We start from the raw sequence: 27280 nt of genomic DNA, 5'->3' as shown, positions 1-27280 counted from the left end.
TGTGAAAACCCTATTTAAACGAGTCCACACGCATTGTAATACCAAGGAAACAAAAATTAATGAGAGACGCTATCTGTTCCAACTTTTCACCTCGAACGGATACTCAAAAACATTCATTAATCGGAGTCTACACAACAGACTCCAAAGGAATCAGCATACAATCGACGTAAATCAGAACCCCCACCCCACCTGGCCTTCACTCCCGTACCACCATAATGTGTCAGAAGGCACGGCACGCACCCTGACCAAGTGGGGCATCAAAATAGCACATAAACCCAGCAACAATCTGCGCATGGTCCTGTTTAATGCTAAAAACAAGAAATCGACAGCCGAAACACGAAACACAGTTTATAGTATTCCATGCAATTCTTGCTCAGCTGTATACATAGGACAAACGTCAAAAAGAATCTCAACACGTGTACAGGAACATCACAACGCCGTCAGAAGAAAGGACGCACTATCTTTGATATATGCACATACTAAATCAACAGGACACACATTCAACTGGGACAACGTAAAAGTAAAATTTATGGCCAGTACAAAAAGCGCCAGAGAGTTGGCCGAGTCTTGGCTATCAGATGAAAACGCCATCAACAGACACTTGGACATAAATCCAGCATATGCCAACTTAAGAAGGATATGTACACAATAATTAAACTAGACAAACCCCCCCCCCTTGATCATACTGACTTAGTCACCGCCACCCCCCCCCCCCCCCCACCCACTGAATGTGTTGCTATATATTGCCTTTGATTCTTGTAAGTCTAAGCATTATCCTCTGATGAAGACCCCTGATAGGGGTTGAAAGCTCAGGAATAAAAACTATTTTATGATACGTGATTCGTTTTTTCTCTCTTCGTGGATCTCCAACTGCAAATATATATATATATATATATATATTGTGATGGATGACCGGCTACAGACTCCGGTCGCCACCCCCAGGCCGCTAGGAGGAGCCCTCTGGACAGCATGATGGTGCCCCGAGCTCCAGCTGGGCCTCATGGACTTTGTAGTTTGTATACACAGCCCTGCTGGATACCTTGGGGGCCGCCGGGAGTCACTGTAAGGGGGCTAGTGGGCTCTTATGTGCCCTATAACCCGGGAGTGTGTCATCATCACGTGACAGGAAGGAACGACGTGCTCCCGGGCTGAAGAAAGGACTGTTTACCCTGACCCGGAGGGAATAAGGACTTGTGGGTTCGGCCAAGAACCACTTCTGGGTCAGGGGATATAAAAGGACTGTGGGAAATCCCAGACGTCGAGCTAAGCTGGGTGGAAGGGTGGCAACGCGTCTGGGAGTGGCGGATTGTGTTAATTGTTGTTTAATTATTGATTATTATTGAGTATTGTGGAGTGGAGAGTGCTTTGTGCACTAATTTGTCCAAATAAACTCATATTGGACTATAACTGGTGTCTGATGTCTAGTCTGAGGGTTCAAGGGGTCACGGAGACCCACAATCTGTCACTATATATATATATATATATATATATATATATATATCCATCCATCCAACCCGCTGAATCCGAACACAGGGTTACGGGAGTCTGCTGGAGCCAATCCCAGCCAACACAGGGCACAAGGCAGGAACCAATCATTATATATATATATATATATATATATATATATATATATTGAAAGTACATTATGCTATAAACTGTATAAGTGGAGTCCTGCCATGTGCAAAAGTTCGCTGACGACACTGCTATCGTGGGCTGCATCAGGAGTGGGCAGGAGGAGGAGTATAGGAACCTAATCAAGGACTTTGTTGAATGGTGCGACTCTAACCACCTACACCTGAACACCAGCAAAACCAAGGAGCTGGTGGTGGATTTTAGGAGGCCCAGACCCCTCATGGACCCCGTGATCATCAGAGTTGACTGTGTGCAGAGGGTGCAGACCTATAAATACCTGGGAGTACAGCTGGATGATAAATTAGACTGGACTGCCAATACTGATTCTCTGTGCAAGAGAGGACAGAGCCGGCTATACTTCCTTAGAAGACTGGCGTCCTTCAACATCTGCAATAAGATGCTGCAGATATTCTATCAGATGGTTGTGGCGAGCGCCCTCTTCTATGCAGTTGTGTGCTGGGGAGGCAGCATTAAGAAGAAGGACGCCTCATGCCTGGACAAATTGGTGAGGAACACGGGCTCTATTGTAGGCATGGAGCTGGACAGTTTGATATCTGTGGCGGAGCGACGGGCGCTGAGCTGACTCCTATCAATTATGGAGAATCCACTGCATCCACTAAACAGTGTCATCTCCAGACAGAAGAGCAGCTTCAGCGACCGACTGCTGTCACCATCCTGCTCCACTGACAGACTGAGGAGATCGTTCCTCCCCCACACTATGCGACTCTTCAATTCCACTGGGGGGTGGGGGTGGGGTAGTAAACATTAACATTATACAAAGTTATTGTCTGTTTTTACCTGCATTTTTATTACTCTTTTTAATTTAATATTGTTTTTTTTTTTGTATCAGTATGCTGCTGCTGGAGTATGTGAATTTCCCCTTGGGATTAATATCTATCTAATAAGAAACTTCCTTACCATCAGGGATAAGTGTCGGTCCATCCTATCTGCAAAGACATTCTTATTAATGGCATACTCTGAAAGAAATGCTCACCACCTCTTCTCTACCTTTAAGTCTCTCTTAAGTCCTCCTGCTGCTCCAAGACCTTGGTCATTCTCTCCTGATGATTTTGCTTCTTTCTTCTCTTTCAAAAGACCCCAAAGACATCTTCTGAGTCTCCTCTGTGTCATTCTCCTCTTTCATCCTTCACTACTGTAAATGACTCTGACATTTTAGACCCCTGTGCTCTAGACCCCATTCCTTCACACCTTTCTACAGTCCTTTTCTCCTTCCTTGATCCCCTATATCTTTTCTCTTTTCAATGCCTTACTGACCCCCAGTAACTTCTCCACTGATTTCATCCTTATGCTCAAAAACTCTCTGTCATCCCATCTGCCCTTGAGAATGTGGAATGGATATTTTCAGTTTACAGATAACTGTCCTTTTTATATTATAAGAAAATGTGTACTTGACAGTTTTCAGAAACTGTATATGTGACCTTTAACATATATTACTGATGCTGACCTGTGTGAGCAGTTCAAAAGAATCTGACTTTACCAGAAAGCTGCCTTTACCAGAAATGTATTTTTATAAACTGTTCTTCCTGTTTTACGAATAAGCTAAGCTATGAATTCATCTGTAACCGCCGTCTATTTTAAGCCCTAAAAGGCTCATGCATTAATCTGCCTTTATACGAACTTGTAAAGTTTGCACACAATCAGCTGATATAAAAGAGCTGAACTCTTTCCTGTCAGCGCGCATGCTACTGACACTCCAGTCTAGGTATGCAAGAATAAAAGAAAGCTTATGAACATTTCTTCTGGTGTGAGACTCTGACTCCTTCCATTTTACGGGTCAACAATTCTTTCTTCCACAGTTTTCTGGCACCCCAGATGGGACCAAAGACGATCGGTTGACTCCTTCAACGGAATTCGGTCCGGTGATCTGACCCAGACGGCAGACTGTCTTTGAGCTCCGACAGCAGGAAAAATCAGTTCCGGCAAACCTTAGGACTGCCCTGCGCTGGTCGACTTCTATGAACGGAGTCTCCGGTCTCCTTTGGACGTCCCAGAGTACAGGTCTCCTTTTTACTACACCAGTCCTAAATATCTAGTTCCCGGGGGAACCGTTGGGTATTTTGGGAGTTTTTTAGTGGTATGGGTGATACTGAAAATTAAATAGAAACTAACTGACGGACCTGGAAAAATCTACTCATATAAATAAGTGTTAAACTGGAAAATAAAGAAAGATTAGATATCCTTATCGGAATAAAAATTAAGGGAATAGTTGACGGGACATTAAGGTGCGTGGCACACCAGGAAAAGAACCCGTGTTCTATTATATGGCGATAAGGTTTTAAGGCTGGGACAATAGTTTAACACAGGAAATATAGACTCTTAAAGAGGAAAAAGAAGAATAAAGTGTACACTGGAAAAGAGTAGATCTTACATTGAAGGAAAATGGGTTCTGTCAGTAGTAAAGAAAAAATAAAAAATAATGAACAATCCGTGGAAAGGGGGAAGGGGATGACATTGGAAGGATTATTTTTGGAGGATCAACAGACGCCGAAAAAGGGGTCGCCGAGAAAATTAGTCGAGAAAAGTTCAGGTTTTGATTTTAAGAAAGCATGTAAAAAAAGTGGAATAAACAAAGTGGGGGCCGTTGGCCACTAGAGGGCACAGGTGAAGTACATGAGATACAAGAGATAAGGAAGATTCTGTGTAGAAATACACAGGGATGTTGTAATGGAGGTCCATATCGGATGGACATGTTTGACAGGTGGGAATTGGTCATTAAGGATCGAAATCTGGAGACTGTCCAGAAACAAAATAAATTATTGAGGGTTAGTGAAGATAAGAATAAAAAAGAGAAAGAAGAGTTATTAATTGCGTTACAGAAAGCCCGAACCCCTGAATCAGGAATGTCAACAGCCAGGAACAAAAAGAAAAATGATCCCAATAAAGACCCGATGTATCCCGTAATATGTCCTCCTCCACCACCCTACCAACTACCACCACCTCCCCCTGCCCCTCCAGTAATCCCGAGTGTCCCTCAGATGTCAAGTGACTCATCAGAAGATGATACTGATGCCCCTATAGACTCAGGGTCCACTCATACGAGTTCTGGTCAGACCCCTGTTGGTCGCAGAACCAGAGCACAACTAATCCAAGGCCCAGTTTTCTCTGTTTCTTCCGTCCCTCCGAGTTCCCAGAGATCCTCAGATCCCACAACCTCCTGTCCACTAATAGAGGTCCCCAATCCCCGCTACAACCCTGCCCAAGCAGTGAATGCCCAAAACCCCACCACTGTTATGATTCATCGAAACTGGGACATTCAGGAATTGAAAGATGTTGTTACTGAACTGCCGGACCCTAAGGCGGTGGGTGGACTGAAATTTGTGGAACAATTGGAACAGTTGGATAGTATGTATAAGCCCAACGCTGCGGAATGGACGCAGGTGTTAAGACGAAAGCTAGGCACTACTTGGGCCACTGTAAATCGAGGTACCCAAAATGGGCAACCTTGGGCTTGGAATACTGCTCTACATCGAGGGGACGGGGTGAATGGAAACGTCGCATTCCAGGAACAATGGGAAACTTTGAAACAGAATATTGCAGGAAAATATAAAAAGAGCACAGATTGGTCCCTCATCTCCGCCGCAAAACAAAAGAAAGATGAAACAGTAGATGAATGGGCACATAGAGTACAAGACTTGATGGCAAATCACTCTGGTTTGGAGAATGTGGACGACCGACACCGTGCAGCCGTGCCTCCTTTTGTTTCAGGACTGAGATCTGACATACAAAGTAAAGTACGCACTTCCTGTATTGGATGGGAAAGTGCTGCATTTGAGGAGGTGAAGCGTCATGCGGAACATGCAGAGCGCAAGACATCGCAAAAACAAGACCAAACTGCTGCTAAATTGTTGGCAGCTCAAATGAATTATTACACTGGGGGACGAGGAGGTCCTCCAAATCGCCGTGGGTTTGGTCCGAGAACAAGAGGACGAGGAAGAGGTCGAGGATTTGCCCAAGCCTCAGGCCCAAACCAATCCTCCTCTAGTCCCTACTGTTGTTACAATTGTGGTGAACCTGGACATTTCAGACGAGACTGTCCGAATCGAGGTGCACCTCGCCAACAACTGGGTCACCCCACTTTCAACCCCATGTTCTCTTCTGAGGACTATACTCCTGGTTTTCCAGAGAATCAAGGATGGCCATAGGAATCCACAGGGACCTACTGTTCTGCTTTACTTTCTCCTCTTTTGACTCCAGACTCTGAGACTGATCCTTTTCTTCCCCTGCATATTAATCAACAAGAGACTATGTTTCTAGTGGACACTGGTGCCACACGTTCAACTCTTTCTACAGTAAAGGTCCCTGCCTCGAATGATACAACCACCGTCCTCACCGCCTCAGGCCAACCCCATGTTCTTAAGGTCTCTGTCCCGTTACATGTCCAATCTAATCTGTCTGGCCCTTCCATCTCTCACCGTTTCCTCCTCAATCCCTTATGTCCTGTTAACCTTCTAGGCCGTGACCTCACGTCTAAATTATCTCTTTCCATGTCTGTGACTGAACATGGTTTTCACTGCTCTTCCCCAAAGTTATTTTATCAGGCCACCCGTCCTCGCCCCTCCTTTGCAGCTTGGACCCTTCTTCCCACCCCCACCTCCATGCTCCTCATGGCTTTACATTCCTTCCCCTCCTGTGTGTTTCCCCTACTCCAAGTCCCTGAGATTGCTCACTGTACAGCCCAGTATTTTCCCTCTGAGGTTGATATTCCCTGGGTCGAATCCTTCCTACGATCTGCTACTCCCCAGGAATCCCTATTTGTTCCATGTCTGTTTATTTCCTCCACCATGGCCGCAGCGGCTGTCCAACTTGATCACACCCAACAACCCTACTATTTAGGTGGATCTGTCACATTTCTTTAGCAAAATCATGCGAGGTTACTTGGGTTTCCATAGGTCCATGGGTGCAACAGTGTCTCCAACGCACTGATTGGCTCCCAGTAAAGCCTAATGTCTACGATACACCTGACCATCGTATCTTGAAAGTACTCCTCTACACCACTGTTTATGTCAACCGCTCATTCTGCACTCCTCCCCCTCATGCCCACTCCCTATTACATGTTGGTATCCCTCCTTTCCCGTGGTTGTCTGACATTCCGGATTCTCTTTGGGCTCAGGGAAAAAACGATTATGGTCGTATCGCCCAGTGCGAGCCTCTGGTGATCCACCCAAAATCCTCCTTCCGCGCGCATCGCGCTCAATATCCGCTCTCTCCTGAGGCGGAAGCTGGTATTTCTGCTGTTCACGCCGATCTGGTTAAACGGGGGGCTATAATTCCTATTTCTTACTCACCTGTGAATTCTCCTATTCTTCCTGTAAAAAAGGCCGACGGTTCATGGCGTTTCGTCCAAGATCTGCGTCAAGTCAATGCTGCTATTTTTCCTCGGGCTCCCATTGTTCCAAATCCCTCTACCATTCTCTCCACTATTCCCCCTTCTGCCCGATATTTCTCTGTAATTGACTTGGCCAATGCTTTCTTTTCTGTTCCTGTCCATCCCGACTCTCAATTTTGGTTTGCTTTCACTTTTCAGAACCGCCGGTGGACATGGACTGTCATGCCTCAAGGGTACACTGAGTCACCCTGTGTGTATGGACAAGCACTTGCACAAAATTTAGAGGGTTTCTGGCCAGAAGGAGGCAGCACACTTATTCAATATGTAGATGACATTATATTATGTAGCGACACACAGGTCTCCTGTGAACAAGACACACGAGCATTACTTTTGTTTTTAGCAGAAAATGGACATAAAGTTTCTAAAGCTAAGTTGCAATTGGTTTGCACAACCGTGAAATATTTAGGCCACACCATTACTAACGGTACGAGAGCTCTTTCCTCCGATCGTGTGACCACTATTCAAAATCTTCCTAGGCCCGTCACAAAACAACAAGTCATGTCTGTCCTAGGTATTCTTGGGTATTGTCGACAATGGATTTTAAATTTCACAGAGAGGGCCCAGCCACTCCAGGCACTGGCAAATACCCCTGACCTGCCTTTGACAGGCCGGGTAACCTGGACTCCGGATGCTGAACGCTCCTTCACTGATTTAAAAGCGTCTCTTCTTGCTGCCCCTGCTCTTGGATTGCCTGATTATTCTTGTCCATTCACTCTGTTTGTGGACGAAAAGGGGGGATATATGAATGCAGTCCTAACACAATTACATGGGGATAAACAAAGGCCAGTAGCCTATTTTTCAAAAAAGTTAGACCCGGTAGCAACTGCCCTACCCCCTTGTCTAAGAGCAGTGGCTGCAACGACTGAAGCCGTTCTAGCCAGCACTGACATAGTACTCATGAGTCCACTGACAGTAAAAGTACCACATGCCGTACATTCCATTTTAATACAGGCAAAAACCTCACATTTAACTGCCGCTAGGGTAATACATTATCAAAATGTACTATGTACCCTGTCTAACGTTACCATAGAAAGGTGCTCCACCCTCAATCCAGCCACGTTATTACCAACTGAGGGGGAAGGAGAGCCTCATAACTGCCAAGAAGAAATAACTCGTATAAGTAAACCACGCTCAGACTTACAGGAAACACCTCTAAATTCAGGTGAAACACTTTTTGTGGACGGCTGTTCACTAAGACTGGAAAATGGAGCTCCATCCACCAGTTATGCGGTGGTCCAAGGGGACCGCCTACTGGAAGCAAAGCGACTCACATCAAATTTAAGTGCACAAGCAGCCGAACTCATAGCATTAACCCGAGCCTGTCAATTGTCCGAAGACAAGGAAATCACTATTTACACAGATTCCCGATATGCTTTTGGGGTGTGCCATGATCATGGGGCCCTCTGGAAATTGAGGGGTTTTAAGACCAGTACTGGCAAACCAATACAACATCAGGCATTGATTGAGGCATTGCTGGATGCCATAACCAAACCCTCAAAATTGGCTATTGTAAAATGCAAGGCACACACTGGTAAACAGGATCCTGTCAGTAAAGGGAATGAATTGGCTGACTATTATGCAAAAGACACCGCACACAGTAACTCTCCGATTTCTATATTTCAGCAAAGTCAGGACCTGAACATGGATAACTTGGTTGTTTCTTTGCAGAGTGCCGCCACTGACGCAGAAAAAAGACAATGGAACAAAGCAGGGTCTCTTCAAGAAGGTGTTTGGACCCACAAACAAACTAACAAACCTTTCCTCCCTAAAGCTTCTTTCCCAGGAATGGCTAAAATAGCTCATGGACTGGATCATGCAGGAAGGGACGCCATGATACAGGACATAGAAAAAACCTGGGAAGGTAACTGGGTTCTCGGATTTTGCAGATAAGTTTTGTAAACGATGTGCCTTGTGTCAGAAATTCAATGTAGGAAAAGGCACTCAGGTAAGTCCCGCCGTCACCCCTAACCCAATGGGGCCATTTGAACATTTGCAAATGGATTTCATTGAGTTAACTCCATCAAGGGGCTACCGATACTGTCTGGTCATTGTTGATGTGTTCTCACGATGGGTAGAGGCTTTCCCTTCAAAACATAACGATGCTAAAACAGTAGCAAAAGCTTTGGTCAAAGAAATCAATCCGAGATGGGGTATACCACAGAAATTACAAACTGACAATGGGACTCATTTCGTTAATACGGTCATAAATGAATTGACCACCTGGCTCCAAATTAATGTTCACCACTATTGTAAATATCATCCACAAAGTGGAGGCATAGTCGAACGGTGCAACGGCACCCTAAAATTAAAATTAGCCAAAATATGCGAACAAACTAATCTGTCTTGGCCGGATGCCCTTCCCTTAGCTCTGATGGGATTAAGGGGTCGGACACATCGACAATTGGGACTCTCGCCGTTTGAAATTCTTACCGGTCGGCCCATGCCCATTGGTATGGTTGTGGGAAATGTGAACTTGCATACTGTAGACAATGATCTTCTTTCTAGTCTTACAGGTCTTAGAACCGCCCTAAAAGAGGTTAATCAACAAGTGCAGCAGGCCTGGAGAGACAGCCCACCTGTTAAAGATTCCCCTATTCCATTGGGTACCTGGTTTCTGGTCCGCGATACTCGGAGGAAACATTGGCATCAACCAAGGTGGAGAGGCCCATTCCAAGTCCTGCTGTCCACTCCCCACGCGGTAAAGGTTGAAGGACTTCCTGCCTGGATCCACGCGTCTCATTGTAAACCATGGCGATCCTGAAGATGATTCTTACTCTGTACCTCATTGTCCCTTCTGGGGGGCAACGGCGGACGGGAGGTGACAGGCTCCTTTATCAGGCCAAACTGGCTAACAACGTTAAATATCCGAACATTTCACTCACCACCGGCATCACTACTACTGTGAGGGTAGACTTTTGCTATATTGTGGACTGTGGTGACGGTCGCCAAACCGATTGGTTTTGGTCAGATAAGTATGTCTGTGTTTCAAGTCCAACAGATGCTGAAGATTGGTGTAGCCGTTGGGGTTTGGTGTTTTCTAACACAGGCCCCCATGATTGGGGTTATGTACCCCATAAGGCTATGACCCATGATCTAAAATATCGCTTTTCCATCATTAAGGGACATACTAACTCTGCTTGTGACTCCGGAGAATGTAATCCTCTCATTATCACACTTAAGGACCCTTCCCCACATGACACTGGTACGTACATATTAGGAGCCTACGTCTCTGGAAAGGACCCCCTAGGAAAATTTAACCTGATAGTTACCGACCCTCTCCTTAACATTTCTCCCAACATCTCTGCCTCTACCACCTCTAACACCCCACCTCCAACCACCACTAACACAGATAAACCCATAACCCGCATTTCTTATTTGAACATCACTACCCTTTATTCCACCTTTTCCATAGAAACTGGGTACGGTGACCAAAACCGCTGGTTGCAATGGATCCTCTATTCAGCCCGACAGGTAAACCAGTCTGATTGCTATGCTTGTGCCACCGCTCGCCCCCATCTTGGCACTACCCCATTTCCCTTAACAAACCTCTCTGACCCTACTGGCTTTCCCTGCCTTCTTTATTTATTCACTACGCCCTCTCCTATACCTACTAAGTGCAATACTTTACACACCCTTTTTCCCCCAGTCCCCCCCATGACTTCCCCAATGTTCAGACCCTACCTTGGTAATTATACCTGTTTTTTGCACGTCTCTTCTAACAAGACTGCCGTTCCCCTGGGTGCCCCACCCCCTCCTTATTGTTCAGTCACATATAATGTTTCCATTGACCCTACCCCAAATTCCTCCCTGCCAGCCGATATCTCCATCACCTGGTTCACCTCCCAAGTCACTGCACGTGCGGATGTTTGGTGGATGTGCCGAAGGTCCAAATTGCTACATATCCTTCCACCAGACTGGACCGGTGCCTGCACCCTTGTCCAACTAGTTATGCCCTTCCGTCTCCTTCCCTTACATGGACAACAACCCTCCCCTACCCCCCATCCTCATAGGATCTGTAGATCCCTCGTATCCCTCGCCAATTTTTCATTACACGGCCCTGGTGTATATATTGATTCCATTGGGGTGCCCAGAGGTGTACCTAGCAAATTCAAAGCCCGTGACCAGGTTGCCGCCGGTTTCGAGTCTATTTTTCCCTTGATCACAATAAACAAAAATGTGGACTGGATAAATTACTTATACTATAATCAGCAGCGGGTCCTAAATTTTACTAAAGAAGCTATCGCAGGCATACATGAGCAGTTAGATAAAACCTCACTTATGACCTGGCAAAATCGCCTGGCCTTGGGACATGTTGTTAGCCGAAAAAGGAGGTGTCTGTGCTATGTTCGGAGATACCTGCTGCACATATATCCCCAACAATACTGCTCCTGATGGCTCCATCACGCGTGCCCTGGCTGGCCTAACTGCCCTTTCTCTAGAATTGTCTCAGAACTCTGGGATTGATACTCCCCTAGATGAATGGTTCGCGTCATGGTTCGGCCCTTGGGCCCATCTTTTTAAATCAGTTTGTATCTCCCTCGCGATAGGTCTCCTTTTGTTACTACTCACTTTGTGCTGCATCGTTCCTTTAGTCAGGCATCTGGATTCCCGTCTTTTTTCCAACACCATGGCAAAGGCTTTCCTCCTCCATGAAGAACGCACTCTCGTCTATGATCCTGAGAATGTTTCCCTTTAGTTACCCGATTCTTTTTTCTGCTCAAAAGGGTCGAGTGTGGAATGGATATTTTCAGTTTACAGATAACTGTTCTTTTTATATTATAAGAAAATGTGTACTTGACAGTTTTCAGAAACTGTATATGTGACCTTTAACATATATTACTGATGCTGACCTGTGTGAGCAGTTCAAAAGAATCTGACCTCACCAGAAAGCTGCCTTTACCAGCAATGTATTTTTATAAACTGTTCTTCCTGTTTTACGAATAAGCTAAGCTATGAACTCATCTGTAACCGCCGTCTATTTTAAGCCCTAAAAGGCTCATGCATTAATCTGCCTTTATACGAACTTGTAAAGTTTGCACACAATCAGCTGATATAAAAGAGCTGAACTCTTTCCTGTCAGCGTGCATGCTACTGACACTCCAGTCTAGGTATGCAAGAATAAAAGAAAGCTTATGAACATTTCTTCTGGTGTGAGACTCTGACTCCTTCCATTTTATGGGTCAACAATTCTTTCTTCCACACAACATTATATATATCTGCTCAGAATAATTAAAGGAACACTTTGAAAGCACATCAGATCTCAATGGGAAAAAAAAAAATCCTGCTGGCTATCTCTACTGATGTGGACTGATATGGTGATGTGTTAGGAACGAAATGATGGCAGCCACATCATTTGAGGGAAATGAAAATGATCAACCTACAAAGGGCTGAATTCAAAGACACCCCGAAAATCAAAGTGAAAAAAACGATGTGTCAAGCAGGCGAGTCCATTCTGCTGAAATGTCATTGCAGTAACTCCAAATCGTACTCAGTAGTTTGCTTGGCCCCCACATGCTTGTATGCAGGCCTGACAACATCCTAATAAGATGACGGATGGTGTATTGGGGGATCTCCTGCCAGATCTGGACCAGGACATCAGTGAGGTTCTGGAGAGGCTGAGGTGAAACCAGGCAGCGTCGGATGGACCGAAACATAAAGTCCCACCCAAAGGTGTTCTATTGGATTGAGTTCAGTCGAGTGAGCATGGGGGCCAATCAATGGTATTAATTCCTTCCTACTCCAGGAACTGACTACATACTCTCACACCAAGAGGAACACAGGACCCACTATAGCAACATAAGGTCTGACAATGGGTCCAAGGATTTCATTCCGATACCTAATGGCAGTCAAGGCGCTGTTGTCTAGCCTGTAGAGGTCTGTGTGTCCTGCCATGGATATGCCTCCCCAGATATACCATCACTGACCAACCACCAAACCAGTCATGCTAAATGATGTTACAGCGAGCATAACGTTTTCCACAGCTTCTCCAGACCCTTTCACATCTGTCACATGTGCTCAGGGTGAACCTGCTCTCATCTGTGAAAAGGACAGGGTGCCAGTGGTGGACCTGCCAATTCTGGTCTTCTATGGCAAATGCCAACTGAGCTTCACCGTGCCCACTAGAGGACATTGGGCCCTCAGGCCACCCTCATGAAGTCTGTTTCTAATTGTTTGGTCAGAGACATTCACACCAGCTTTCTGCGTGCCTGCTGGAGGTCATTTTGTAGGCTCTGGCAGTGCTCATCCTGTTCCTCTTTGCCCGAAGGAGCACATAGCAGTCAGTCCTGCTGTTGGGTTAAGGACCTTCTACGAGGGGCCCTGTCCAGCTCTCCTGGAATCTCCTCCCTGCCCTTGAGACTGCACTTGGAGACACAGCAAACCTTCTGGCAATGACAGGCACATATTGATGTGCCTGCCATCCTAGAGAAGTTGGACTACCTGTGTCAGCTCTGTAGGGTCCAGGTATGGCTGCATGCTACCAATAGTGACACTGACTGTAGCCAAATGCAAAACGAGTGACAAAACAGATGAGGAGGGAAAAATGTCAGTGGCCTCCACCTCTTAAGCCATTTCTGTTTTGGGGGTCGTCTCATTGTGGCCCCTCTAGTGCACCAAAGCAGCTGAAACTGATGAACAAGCCCCTCTTTATTTCATGTACAATACTTGTAAGCTGCTCAAAGCACATTAAAAAACTACAGAAAAAAACTGTTTACAGGTCCAAATCAAGAGGTGTCTGAAACTAAAACACTTATCCACACATACCAATATATACTGGAGTTATGAACAAAATGGAGTTACAAACAGCCTCTTGGAACAGAACCTGCTTGTAAGTAGGAGATAGACTGTAATGGATTACACAGCCTTAAATAATCTCACCCAATCCTATATTTTGGAATGTCTGTCTGTCCCCTTACACTCCTAGTCATAACCTCAGATTGCTTATAATTTCAAGAGCCAATCTGAAAAGAATTGGTAAGGTGGCCTGTTGCTGTTACACACCTAAAATTTAGAATACTTTAGCAATAGAAAAATCGGCAGGCTAATACTGTAGAACAATTTAAAAAAATGGCTTTTCATAGATACATTTTTAGTTGTATCCCTGTTAGTTTATATGGGCAGTGAATTCTAATTTTCCTCTGGGTTCTGCAGTTCCATATTAATCTGTACTATTCTCTGCTGTATCTTCCATTTCATCTGTGGTGATGATGTACTCCACCAGCTCATCAAGATACCACACTGCCTTGTGTTTATGGATTGAATTCCAGATGTCCCAGGGGTCCACATGGCCATCATCAAATTCTTCATGTGAAGCATGTAAACCATGAGGACTGATTGAGGTAGAATGTTAGGTGGAATGTCCAGTGGGGGCCGTGCAGTATTTTAGTAGTTTTGCCTTAGATCCCCAGCAGATTATTTTTCTTTAACCTAACTGGAACTGTTGCTTTTTTTCTGTCCTGCTAGCCATTTGACGTTACATTTTTGTTTGTTACATACTGTATAGTATTACTGCCTAATCTTGAATTATGTTTTATATTACTTTTTATTTCAACTTGCAAAGCAGTTGGAGCTACATTGTTTATATGGAAATGTGTTTAAATGTAGATGTTGTATCCAAGAGTTTGTTCCTTCATGAAAACTGTTTGCCACATTCAGAACACCCATAAGTCATCTCTCCTTTGAGTATTTTAGTGTGGATCAGAGGAGTATTTTTGTGCTGGAATTGTCTACCACATTCAGAAGAGCAATACTACTCTCAGGTTTAAATTTTTCTAAATTTTCTTGGTGTGCATACTCTCAAAACAGGAGTGAACTTCACTCTTTAGTCAGGACAGTCTCATTGTACTTCTTAACTTCTCACTCTCTTAAGTTTGCCACAAGGATGCAGTTTATAAGCTGCATTGCTCCTACTAAGGCTTCTTTTTGCAGGTCATAAGGAGGCACTGTAATTTGTTAAGATGGGCCTAAATGTTTTTCTTTATCAATCTTGTTGATCCTAAAAAAACAGGAACTTTTTTTTTTGTCCCATATTTCATTTGTCATATCTCATCTCTCCATTCTTAGGACTGAGTTGAAATTAGAAACTGATACTATTACGTCTGGTTTTCTGGCCTCTGTTTTTCAGTCAGTACTGTTGTTCCACAACTGACATGCACCTCCTCATTTTCCATTGTGCAGTCTGAGTTGTGGTCCCAGTGTCTTTGTGGTGGTGGTAAGATGTACTTCTTGCAGAATATCCAGCCAATGAGCCTGGCGACTTTGTGCTGTTGTGAAGTGTATAATCCTTCAGCAATCAGTACCTTGAACTCAGCAATGAGATGTGTGACTATTTCCAGTTTTCTTTATTAGGAGCAACAATTCTGGATTATTTTTGTAATTTTTTTCTACCAATGATCTGAACCTTCTTCTCTCTAAGCCACTGTTTTGTGCACCTATGATTAGGTGTTCACCTTTTGGTTAGTTCGCCCCTCATAAGCCATACATGGTTGAGTTCTGTGTCCACATGAGGCTGCTGGAGAGGGGAAGTATTTACCACTTCACTTTTAGTTTCCCCAATTTGTTCGTTTTTGTTTTAAAACCTTTTGAATTCTTTCTTCTTCTGCTTAGCATATTGTACTGTGTTCAGCTGTGGACAAGGTGGGGGAGTTTCTATAATTTGTTTTCTGTCTTATGTGAGTTCTTTCATGTCTCTGAAGACAGCTTCTCCGTGAAAACTTTTTGTCACATTCAGTACAGCAATACGGCTTCTCTCCTGTGTGAATTCTTTGGTGGCTCTGAAGATAGTTTTTCCATGAAAATGCTTTGCCACATTCAGAACAACAATACGGCTTCTCTCCTGTGTGAATTCTTTGGTGGCTCTGAAGATAGCTTTTCCAAGAAAACATTTTTCCACAATCAGAACAGCAATATGGCTTCTCCCCTGTGTGAATTCTTTGGTGGCTCTGAAGATGGCTTCTCTGTAAAAACTGTTTGCCACATTCAAAGCAGCAATATGGCGTCTCTCCCGAGTGAATTTTCATGTGTATCAGGAGAGTATTACGGTGCGAGAATTGTTTGCCACATTCAGAACAGCAATATGAATTCTGTCCTGCGTGAATTCTATGGTGGCGCTGAAGATGGCTTCTCCGTGAAAACTTTTTCCCACATTCAAAACAGCCGTGACGTTTGATTCCTGTATAAAGTTTAAAAGAAAAAAAAAAAGCTTAGTTTTTAACACACTGCTTTAATACTGACATTATTTTATAACATTAAATAGATGTTGGTTTAATTTATGAACAAATTTTGATAAGCATTAACAAACAAGTAGCACGTAAAAAGACACTCAACTAGAAAATGAAAAATATGAAAAACTATTCTACACATGGGCATAATCCAAAAAGTTTAAATAGTAAAATAAATAGATCCCATGAGATAGGCACAATCAGCAAGATAGATTTTTTTCTTTTTCTACATTACAGAACGTCATCATCATGTTGTCATATTCTTAAAATATTATAAAAAATTATATATATTTTTTTAATTATTGGAGGTAGAAGGTGATCTTCAACTATCATATTGGTGACTGCCATATCAAACATGTGAAATTCAATTCTATTAAACAGAATGTGTCTTAATATTTTTAAACAATTAGTCTGAAGCCTACTGACTCCATAATGCATTTTTTTTTGTTATTTGATTTTAAAAAGAGGCAGAGGATAGCAAAACAAAAAGATTTAAATATGCAACGAGAACAGAACAAAACTTCAATGAATAAAACACGCAGGTCACTGAAAAATCCCAGAGACCCAAATGACACCTGACCTGAAACAGCAAACTGGACACTTGTGGCCAAAATGCAAAATATACTTCTGTCTTCATACCACCTGCGGCAGGGGCTTTTTTGTTGCAAATGGATTTAAAAATGTATTTAATGTTTTTAATTTCTTCAGCTAAAACGGGCCTCCAGAAAAGCAGCATCATTTTGTGAGAGTTTTGGTAAATTAATAAAATTAAAAAGTACAACAATCACTCCGAAGATGGGGGTTCAACAAAAGGGATGTTCAGGAAAAAATATAAAATAAAATAAACGTATTAATTTCCAAGCAGACGCTAGAGATATTATCTATACAGTGGAACCTTGGTTCATGAACATCTCGGAACACATACAAATCGGTTTATGACCAAAAAGCTTGCCAAACATATGCATCTGCTCACGATCACAAACTCGGTATATGAACAAGCCAGTCTCCCTTTCAGTATGTATGTGCAGATGATTTCCGCACGTGTTCAGTCTTTCCCTGTGCAGCGAGGGAGAGAGAGGCGTACGCACATGCGCGCGAGCGAGAGAGAGAGTGAGACGTGCAAGAGCGAGAGAGAGAGACGTGCAAAAGCAAGAGAGAGAGACGTACGTGCGCGTGTGTGAGTGAGCGAGAGAGAGAGAGGCAGGCAGGCGTACGCACGCGCGCAAGCGAGAGAGAGAGGCAGGCGTACGCACGTGAGCGAGAGAGCGAGAGGCAGGCGTACGCATGCACGAGAGAGAGAGGGAGAGAGACGTGCGTACGAGAGAGAGGGAAGGAGCGAGGCAGGCACGCAGGCGTACGTGCGCGCGCGAGAGACAGGCACGCGAAAGAGAGAGAGAGAGAGGCGCGCGCGAGAGAGAGAGAGAGAGAGAGAGAGAGAGAGAGAGAGAGAGAGAGAGAGAGAGAGAGGCATGCGCGAGAGAGAGAGAGAGGCGCGTGAGAGAGAGAGAGAGAGAGAGGCATGCACGAGAGAGAGAGAGGCGCGCGAGAGAGAGAGAGAGAGAGACGTACGCGCGAGAGAGAGAGATGTACGCACGTTAATGCCTCATCTCGATAAAGATCTGCTCATGAACATACAGAACAAAAACATAAATGTAACAGACAAGAGGAGACCATTCATCAGTTCATCAAGTCTGTTGGTTTAGCTAACAGCTAAGCTGTCCTAACATCACATCAAGATAACTCTTAAAGATTGTCAAGAGGAGATAAGAAAGCGAGATAATAATAATAACTAGGGGGCTTCGTCCCCTGCTCGCTTCGCTCGCCAACCCCCATATTTGGTTTTCTGGATACACACTTTTAAGATTTTTTTTTTCTTTAAATTGTTGCTATTTCATTAGTTTCACTTTTATTTCCGACCTTCTGTAAAAACAATATTTGTAATCTTGTGAGTCCCAATATGCTGAATCTTTTTAATGAGGTCAGGATAGGTTTCTCTGTTTGGAATTTCAGCATAGACAAAACGATCTACATCATCAGCAGTTTTTTTACAAAGTAAAAAAGTAAGTAGAGTTCTGCATTGGACTCCTGTCTGTAAAGTCGTGCTATTTTCCTCTCACAGTTCCAAAAGTACATGGGGTTACCAAGGTGATACCCCAGCTTTTGTTTAGGTTTTTGTACAAGGGCTAGACAGAATAAATGTCAGAGGTTCACTGACATTTGAGAAGAGCTTTACTATAATTATCTAAACCAGCAGTCCGTTTTAGGCCTGTGAATGCTGAAGCCTCCTGTTGAGTTTGGAGTCGGGCTGCCTGGAGTGAGATCTCTCTATAGGTAGGCAAGTGAAGGTCCTGAGACCTCCTTTATAAAGCTTGAGTACACACAAAATGAGACAAATTGTGCATATGCCCATTCAAATGGTCAAGATTTACAAAAGAAAACTTCACAGGAGAACAAATGTATATTTACAGCAACTCTGACCAAGGCATACATAATATTTCAGAGAAACTGGGAAATAATGACACTCTTGATCAAGTAGTAAAATGCAGCCAAACCAGCTAAATGATGACTCTCAAGGATAATAATTCCTTTCACCGAGCTGCTCTTACAAAAGGTGTGTTGAAGTGACAAACACAAACAAAAAAATGACTATAATGTACAGACTGTATTTTAGTTCCATTTAAAAGAGCCAATGATAAGTATTTGCACTAAAGAAATTGGTTTATCATCACTTTATATTGGGTGGGTGTTGTCACTTCACAGGGAGCTGGTCAACATGTGATGAAATGTCTGCGATAATAGTTTCGAAAGACAGAGCTATCAAAGACAGTAGATATTCGTGTATATCCAAAAGCAAATCACAAATCGTCATTTCTGTCAAATAAATCGCCATATGCAGGTCCTTCGCTTTTCCCTGATGGAGAAACAGGATGGTCGTACAATATAACACACACGAATTCTAATAAACAAAAAATACCCACACAGTATTTTGGGTCCAAATTAGCCATACGTTCCCACGTATTTAGCCCACTTCTGTCATCTCAATGTCTGTCGCAACATTACTTTATTAATGCGTATCTAAAAGTCAAAGCAAAATGTCCCTTTATTAAATCAAATCAAGCAAATCTCAGAACGGAACATATGCAAGGTCTCATTGATCACGTTCAAAATTCAAATATCAGCAATTCAGACAAATTCAAAGCAGGTAAAGCAGTAATATACCATCTTCATATCAAGGAAGTCGAAGAGCATTGCAACAGTTGTATCATGATGCAATGGCAACATCCCAAACTATCGGTCGGACAGATTTATTTATTACAATGACGTGTAATCCACACTGGCCAGAAATCCATTGATTCTTGAGAAAAATGCCACCAGCTACATCGGCTCTGGACATTCCGACTTTTTTTAAGTAGATTGTTTTATCAGAAAGTCTTAGTTTGATTGAAAGAACTCTAAACGGTGTTAGGACAAATCAGAGCATACATTTACACGATCGAATTTCAAAAACGGGGTTTACCTCACATGCATTTATTGGTTACTTTGCAAAATAAATTATTAACTGCTTAAGGTGTAGATTGGTTTGTCTGTGCTCAAATTCCAAAACAGAGAAACCTATCCTGAATTATGGTACAAAATCATTAAACACGTGTCCCACGTTTCATAAGATTCATTATGTTGGGACTTAACAGAGAAAAAAAAAAGTGTTTAAAGAATTTTCCAAAAGCGTTTGTACAATCAACAGACATGACTAAGACTGGCTTTCCCGTGTCACGAACAACACACTTATCACGGAAAGAAAGATAGTAAAATTGTGATAATCGATAACTCAATGATTGTACCATATAACCCATATTTGCTCCAATGATTCAAATGTCATATTAATGTCGAGTATTGTGTATCAGTTATGAATATTAAGTAAATCTACAAGTACATTCATAAAGGGCATGATACAATATGCGCAACTATCGAAAGAACAGTCTCAGGACGAGGTTCAAGCATATTTTGATACTCAGTACGTCAGTGCAATGGAAAGCGGGTGGCATTTAATGGAATCGCCAATGCACGGTCAAAGTCATTCTGTTGAATTATTACCGATTCATTTACCAGGTCAGAATATGATTCAATTTAAAGGGGGCAAAGAAGCAGAGGCTTTAAAAAGTAGCAAAAAACAGAAATACAAAATTAATGGCTTATTTTGAACTTAATGAAACATGTAAATGCAAAAGCATATACGTTTGCGCAAACCCCTCAACATTATACATGGCAGAAATAAAAAGGAGTGTAACATCCAAGAAAAATTGCAAAAGTGTTGCTCGACTAAATATTGTACCACTAAAAGATATTGAATGGTTCCATTTAAAATTGTTATGTGAATCAAAAGGAGCAACATCGACTAAAGATGTTCTAACTATAGATGGAACTACGTACAGTACGTTTCAAGAAGCGGCACAAGCAGCTGTGTTATGTAAATAGGACGACTATATGTTTGAAATGATGTCTGATGCCACTTCTGTAATGATGCCTGACAAATTAAGACACTTCTTTGTGTACTTAATTATGACGGCTGAAGTTGATGCTTTACAATTATGGGAAGCGTTCAAAGGACCATTAACCGAAAAGTCAAATAAACAAACAGCTCTTTCGATTATCAAAGAAATGTTAGAAGCAGAAGATTTAACGATTCAGCAATTTGGACTTCCACAAGAAATTAACGAATCAGAGGTAAAGAAAGAGATAACAGCAAATGAAAATTTAACAGTAGAAGACCATAGAAAATTGTATCAGGAAATGTACTCACAAATGATGATCAAAGATCAATTTGACACAATACAAAGAGGTCTTCTCGGAGAAATTACGCAGTGGCTATTCGTCATAAATGGACCGGGCAGAACAGGAAAAACATTTTTGTATAAATGTTTAGTCCATTATTACAAAAACATGACATCAATAGCGTGGACAGGTATAGCAGCAATTCTTTCATACAGAAAAAATAGCTCACAAAACGTTTAATCTACCTTTAAATATCACAGATGAAAATGTTACATTGAAATGGAAAAAGATGAAACAAGAAATGCAACAGAATGAAATATTTATTTGGGATGAAGCATCAATGACCCACAAACAGTATTAAATGTAATTGACAAAAATGCATTTGGATCTGATCAACCATTTGCGGGTAAAACCTTTATACTGGGAGGCGACTTTAGACAAGTTCTACCAGGAGTCAAGAAAGGAGGGCTAAGGCAAATTTATGAAACATGCCTAAAGAGTGGGCCTTTATGGTCTTTGTTCCAATTATTCACATTACAAAGAAATATGCGAGCAAATCCAAATTCAGATGATTTCACAAACTGGCTACTAGACATTGGAAACTTTAAAATTCAAAATCTCCCAATAAAAAAAGACTTATGTACAAATCTAATGAAGAATTTTATCCCGAAGGATTATCAACAGAAGAAATGAGTACATGGGCAATCATAGCAGCAAGAAATGATGAAGTCAAAAGAATTAACAAGAAAACTGTATAACGATTACACGGCAAATTGGTTAAATGCGTATCAATAGACTATGCTGAAGCAGTTGGTGCTGCTAGTGCCAAAGATGAAAACATCAACTTATAATATCCCGTAGAATATCTACAAGCGTTAACACCGTCCGGACTCCCACTGGTGAATTACTGTTAAATGAAGGATGTATCATAATGTTATTGTGTAATTTATGTATGAGTGAAGGGCTATGCAATGGAACAAGATTAATTGTATTGAAATAGGTAGAACAATTCTAACATGTAAAATTTTAACAGGTGACACGAAAGGTAATGTAGTATATATTCCGAGATTAACAAACATAAAAGGAGATCTTCATATGCCATTCGTATTAAAACGTTTACAGTTTCCCATGAGAATAGCTTTTGCTATGACAATTAAATCACAGGTACAAACATTCGAAAAAGTCGGTTTATTTATTAGAGAGAAAGAAACGAAATTCACTCATGGGCAGTTATACGTTGTGTTATGACGATGCAAGACCAAACACGGAATCAAAATCCAATGCAATCTTGAAGAAAAGTTAATTCCAAATATTGTTTTACTGATGTTTTATAGTAAAAGAAAACAATGCATATGTAACAAATCCCATGAGGGGAAAAAAAGAAAAAAACACAATCTCTTAAAATGATATCTCCGAAAAAACAAACCTGGGGGCAAAGTCTCTAGTATAGTATGTATGTGCATATGTGCATACATACGTGTATATTATATAATATATATTATATAAATAATATATAATATACACACACAGAAACTATGTATTATATATATATTTGTGATGGCCAAAAGAAAGCAGGGTGTTTGGAGTTATTTTACTCTACTGAGAAATAATGATTCAAAGCGGGATATGTGTCAGAAAGTCGTATGTTATTACGCAAACACCACAAACCTGGTAAAACGCGTGGAAGTCAGACACATTGCTGAACACGAGGAGATCAGAAGAGAGCACAAACACTCAGGCTAAAGAGCATGGCCTGGCTGCCAAAGGGCCGTAGTCGACTCTTAAAGAAGCCTTCCAGAAAGGCAGGCAGTACCCAGCGAATGTTAGTACTGTAAACTGATGTGGGGGTCTTGAAACTGAATAGACAAAGAACAATGTTTGGTTTTAATGAGGAGCAAATTATGTTTATAGCTTGATGAATTGAGAAACTTAGAACGCATTTTCAAACTTTCAAATTAGCTTTATTTCACTTGGGCTGTGCTAAAAGGGTGTGTGCAGAGGGTGCAGACCTAAAAATACCTGGGAGTGCAGCTGGATGATAAATTGGACTGGACTGCCAATACTGATGTTCTGTGTAAGAAAGGACAGAGCCGACTATACTTCCTTAGAAGGCTGGCGGCCTTCAACATCTGCAATAAGATGCTGCAGATGTTCTATCAGACGGTTGTGGCGAGCGTCCTCTTCTACACTGGACAAACTGGTGAGGAAGGCAGGCTCTATTGTAGGCACGGAGCTGGACAGTTTGACATCTGTGGCAGAACGACGGGCGCTGAGCAGACTCCTGTCAATTATGGAGAATCCACTGCATCCACTAAACAGTATCATCTCCAGACAGAGGAGCAGCTTCAGCGGCAGACTGCTGTCACCGTCCTGCTCCACTGACAGACTGAGGAGATCGTTCCTCCCCCACACTATGCGACTCTTCAATTCTACTCAGGGGGTAAATGTTAACATTATACAAATACTGTCTGTCATATCTGCATTTTTATCACTCTTTGATAGTTTTTTATCAGTATGCTGCTGCTGGAGTATGTGAATTTCCCCTTGGGATTAATAAAGTATCTATCTAAAAGCGGCAGTCCCAAGTGTTAATTGTTCAATGGTACAGGCGCATCTTCTCCTCTCACCTGTAGGTGTGCCCAGTAATAATAGCTTCTCTAGTTTTTCAGCAGCCCAAGTGTTGCCCGCTCTTGCCAGTGATACGAGCAGTGATGTTGAGGAGCCCCTCATCAGCAGTGATGACAAAGTGAATCTGTTTTTAGGCAGTGCAAATGAAACAGACAGTGAAACTGAAGAGATTCTGATGAATCTAAAAGTGATGCTCGCTAGGTATTTGCATTGTTATTATACTTTTTACACTTCACATCGTGTACTTTTAGAGTTTTACAAGAATAAAAATGTCATTTGTTGAGCCAAAAAAATGTATGCTTTTTACAGAAAACATCAAACACTAATGCTTGTTCTTCTTTCACAGATCGTTTTCAGGAACTGAACACGTTTAATAAATTCTGTTAATAAAAAAAGTAAACAAGTCTGATCTTTGGCACTACAGTAATCCCTCGCTATATCGCGCTTCACCTTTCGCGGCTTCACTCCATCGCGGATTTTATATGTAAGCATATTTAAATATATATCGCGGATTTTTCGCCGCTTCGCGGGTTTCTGTGGACAATGGGTCTTTTAATTTCTGGTACATGCTTCCTCAGTTGGTTTGCCCAGTTGATTTCATACAAGGGACGCTATTGGCAGAAGGCTGAGTAGCTACCCAGCTTACTTTTCTCTTTCTCTCTCTTGCGCTTTCTCTGATTCTGACGTAGGGGGTGTGAGCAGGGGGGCTGTTCGCACACCTAGACGATACGGACGCTCGTCTAAAAATGCTGAAAGATTATCTTCACGTTACTATCTTTTGTGCAGCTGCTTCCTGAAACGACATGCTGCACAGTGCTTTGCATACTTAAAAGCTCGAAGGGCACGTATTGATTTGTGCTTGAAAAACAAACTCTGTCTCTCTCCCTGCTCCTGACGGAGGGGGTGTGAGCTGCCGCCTTCAACAGCTTTGTGCCGCGGTCCTTCGCATACTTAAGCCAAACAGCCCTATTGATTTGTTTGCTTTTCTCTATCTCTGTGACATGATCTGCTTCTGACACACTCCTTTGAAGACGAAGATATGTTTGCATTCTTTTAATTGTGAGACGGAACTGTCATCTCTGTCTTGTCATGGAGCACAGTTTAAACTTTTGAAAAAGAGACAAATGTTTGTTTGCAGTGTTTGAATAACATTCCTGTCTCTCTACAACCTCCTGTGTTTCTGCGCAAATCTGTGACCCAAGCATGACAATATAAAAATAACCATATAAACATATGGTTTCTACTTCGCGGATTTTCTTATTTCGCGGGTGGCTCTGGAACACAACCCCCGCGATGGAGGAGGGATTACTGTACTTATTATATAGATGTCACACCTGTGACAGGTAAAAACATGCTTTTTTTGAAAACAGCGCCATCTGTTGGACGTAAAGAAAACAAACGCTATACTAAATATTTTACGATTCTATTTCAATGTTTCGATCAAATACATTTGTAAGTACGTGAATAAAGGCAGCGACATGGCAGTTTTTGGCGTGCAACCAGAAAGAAGTGATAGGAATGCGATCATACATATCGATGAAATCGCACAGTATTAGGCTGGAAGATACATAAGCAGCAATGAAGCTGTATGGCAAATTCTTTCATTTCCCATACATGAACGAAGTCCAGATGTTGTTCACTTAGCAGTACATCTAAAATGGACAACGCGTTTATTTCACAGCTGCAAATGTGCACCAAATAGCCCTGAATCCACTGGCTACAATGTTAACTGTTTTCTTTACGTTATGTCAAAATGACGTGTTTGCGAAAACAATGCTGTATTCGGAAGTGCCTATGTATTACACATGGAATGCGAGTAGAAAATCATTTGAACAACGCAAACGAGGAGAGCGAGTCAACGGACAACCTGCCATATTCAAAGAAACTACGATAAGCAGACTGTACACCGTGCATCCCAATCAAGATGAATGCTTCTTTGTTCACATGCTGTTGGTAAATGTGCCCGGTCCAACATCTTTCCAGCAATTGAGAATTGTCAATGGCGTTACACATGCCACTTTAAGAAGTACATGTCAAGCTCTGAATTTATTGGAAAACGACCGACACTGGGATGTATACATTAATGACGCGTGCAACACGTCACATCCAAATCAAATTCGTGCATTGTTTGCAATCATATTGACCGCCTGCTCTCCTTCATCTCCAACACAGTTGTGGCAGAAATATAAATCGCACATGGCTGAAGATATTTTCTGTCGAATACGCAAGTAAAATTCGAATATAAACATGGATTTCACAGCAGAAATCAACAACTAAGCGTTGATAATGGTTGAAGATTTGTGGTAAGAAATCACGAACAAATTTCTCAATCAATTGGGAATGCCATCACCAAATCGATCTGCTCCTGCTTCGTTCGATGTAGAATTGCGTCGTGAACAAAATTACAACACGGGTGATCTTTTGTCGTATGTGCAATCAAATATTCCTAAGCTAACGCTTCAGCAAAAAGACATTTACGATCAAATAATGTAAACTGTCAATAACGGGGTTGGAGAAATCTGGAAATTGGGAACGGAAAGGTGCCGGTTGATCTGACCTTAGGACGAATTTCATTGCCTCATAACTTCTGCAATTTAGTGACGTCAAAAGAAGAATTGGTTGAAAAAGTATTTCCCAATGTTCAAACCAATTATAAGAATCACGATTGGCTGAGTGAACGAGCTATTCTTGCGGCCAAAAACAAAGACGTCTACGAACTTAACAATATTATTCAGTCTAACATTCTGCACAGACAATGGAACAACAAAAAAATATTGTATACCCACAAGCTTTGTGAAATTAAACATATTAGAAACGTGCGCTTTCTCTTTTCTTTCTTTTCCATTTAACCAGACTGAGCCACAGCAACGCGTGGCCGGGTAAAGATATATATATATATATATATATATATATATATATATATAAATAAAAATAAATAATATACACACATATACAGTATACATACACATATACATCTATACTAATAAAAGGCAAAGCCCTCACTGACTCACTCATCATTAATTCTCCAACTTTCCGTTTAGATAGAAGGCTGAAATTTGGCACGCTCATTCCTTACAGCTTACTTACAAAAGTTAAGCAGGTTTCATTTCGAAATTCTACACGTAACGGTCATAATGGTCGACAACGTCCGCCATGTTAAACTTTCTTATTTATGGCCCCATCTTCACGAAATTTGGTAGGCGGCTTCCCTACGCTAACCAAAACCGATGTACATACTTATTTTGGTGGTATGACACCACTGTCGGCCGCCATATTGAACTTTCCAACGGTCTTTGTTACTTAATAGGCCCATCTTCAAGAAATTTGGTATGCGGTTCCCAACGCTGAGTCCTACTTACGTACATATATACGTCCATAGCCTGCAGCTCGGTCCACACTCTGAATCCTCCAGGCACTCCTGAGCATAATCTAATTTTGAAGGTTGGGGCACCAATAATGTTACTGAGAAACTTACTGCCACCGAAACTTTGTAATGGCACGAGTCTTCAGGTCACATGCCTGCAAAAGAACCTAATTGAGGCAACTATTTTTACTGGCAGTGGCTCAGGGGAGAGAGTTTTTATTCCTCGCATCCCCGTTATACCCTTTGATCTCCCATTTCAAT

The 27280-nt window shown here is 42.1% G+C and overlaps 1 protein-coding gene across 1 annotated transcript in view; it reads right to left on the bottom strand.

Annotated features, from left to right (window-relative positions):
* The window catches only part of LOC127525822 (gastrula zinc finger protein XlCGF57.1-like), a 46899-nt gene that overhangs the window by 13837 nt on the left and 5782 nt on the right, over positions 1-27280 (bottom strand). The gene's annotated exons all lie outside the window — the stretch shown is intronic.

Source organism: Erpetoichthys calabaricus (assembly GCF_900747795.2).
Source record: "Erpetoichthys calabaricus chromosome 1 unlocalized genomic scaffold, fErpCal1.3 SUPER_1_unloc_13, whole genome shotgun sequence".
NCBI classification, from domain to species: domain Eukaryota; kingdom Metazoa; phylum Chordata; class Cladistia; order Polypteriformes; family Polypteridae; genus Erpetoichthys; species Erpetoichthys calabaricus.
Note: the sequence above shows the minus strand (reverse complement) of the source record. Positions and strands in the feature narration are given on the sequence as shown.